The following is a 221-nucleotide window of genomic DNA, read 5'->3' as shown; positions in this document are numbered from 1 at the left end:
GCCCCCCAGGCGCCCCCCCCCGGGAAACTGGCTCCCCGCCAATAGCTTGTTCCCTCAGAGGGGCCGGGGCCACCACGCTGAACATCCCGGTAGGAAAGGCCCCTCCTGCCCTGCCCTCCCCTCCCGAGGGCGGGGAGCGTCCACCTCTCCTCTGAGGGACGCCCCTCTGGGGACCCTCGCCCCCTCCGCGGGGACAGCAGCGCCTTGCTCGGCCTAGCACC

This window comes from Mesitornis unicolor, unplaced genomic scaffold (assembly GCF_000695765.1).
Source record: "Mesitornis unicolor isolate BGI_N332 unplaced genomic scaffold, ASM69576v1 scaffold19816, whole genome shotgun sequence".
NCBI classification, from domain to species: domain Eukaryota; kingdom Metazoa; phylum Chordata; class Aves; order Mesitornithiformes; family Mesitornithidae; genus Mesitornis; species Mesitornis unicolor.
This window is presented reverse-complemented; position numbering follows the sequence as displayed.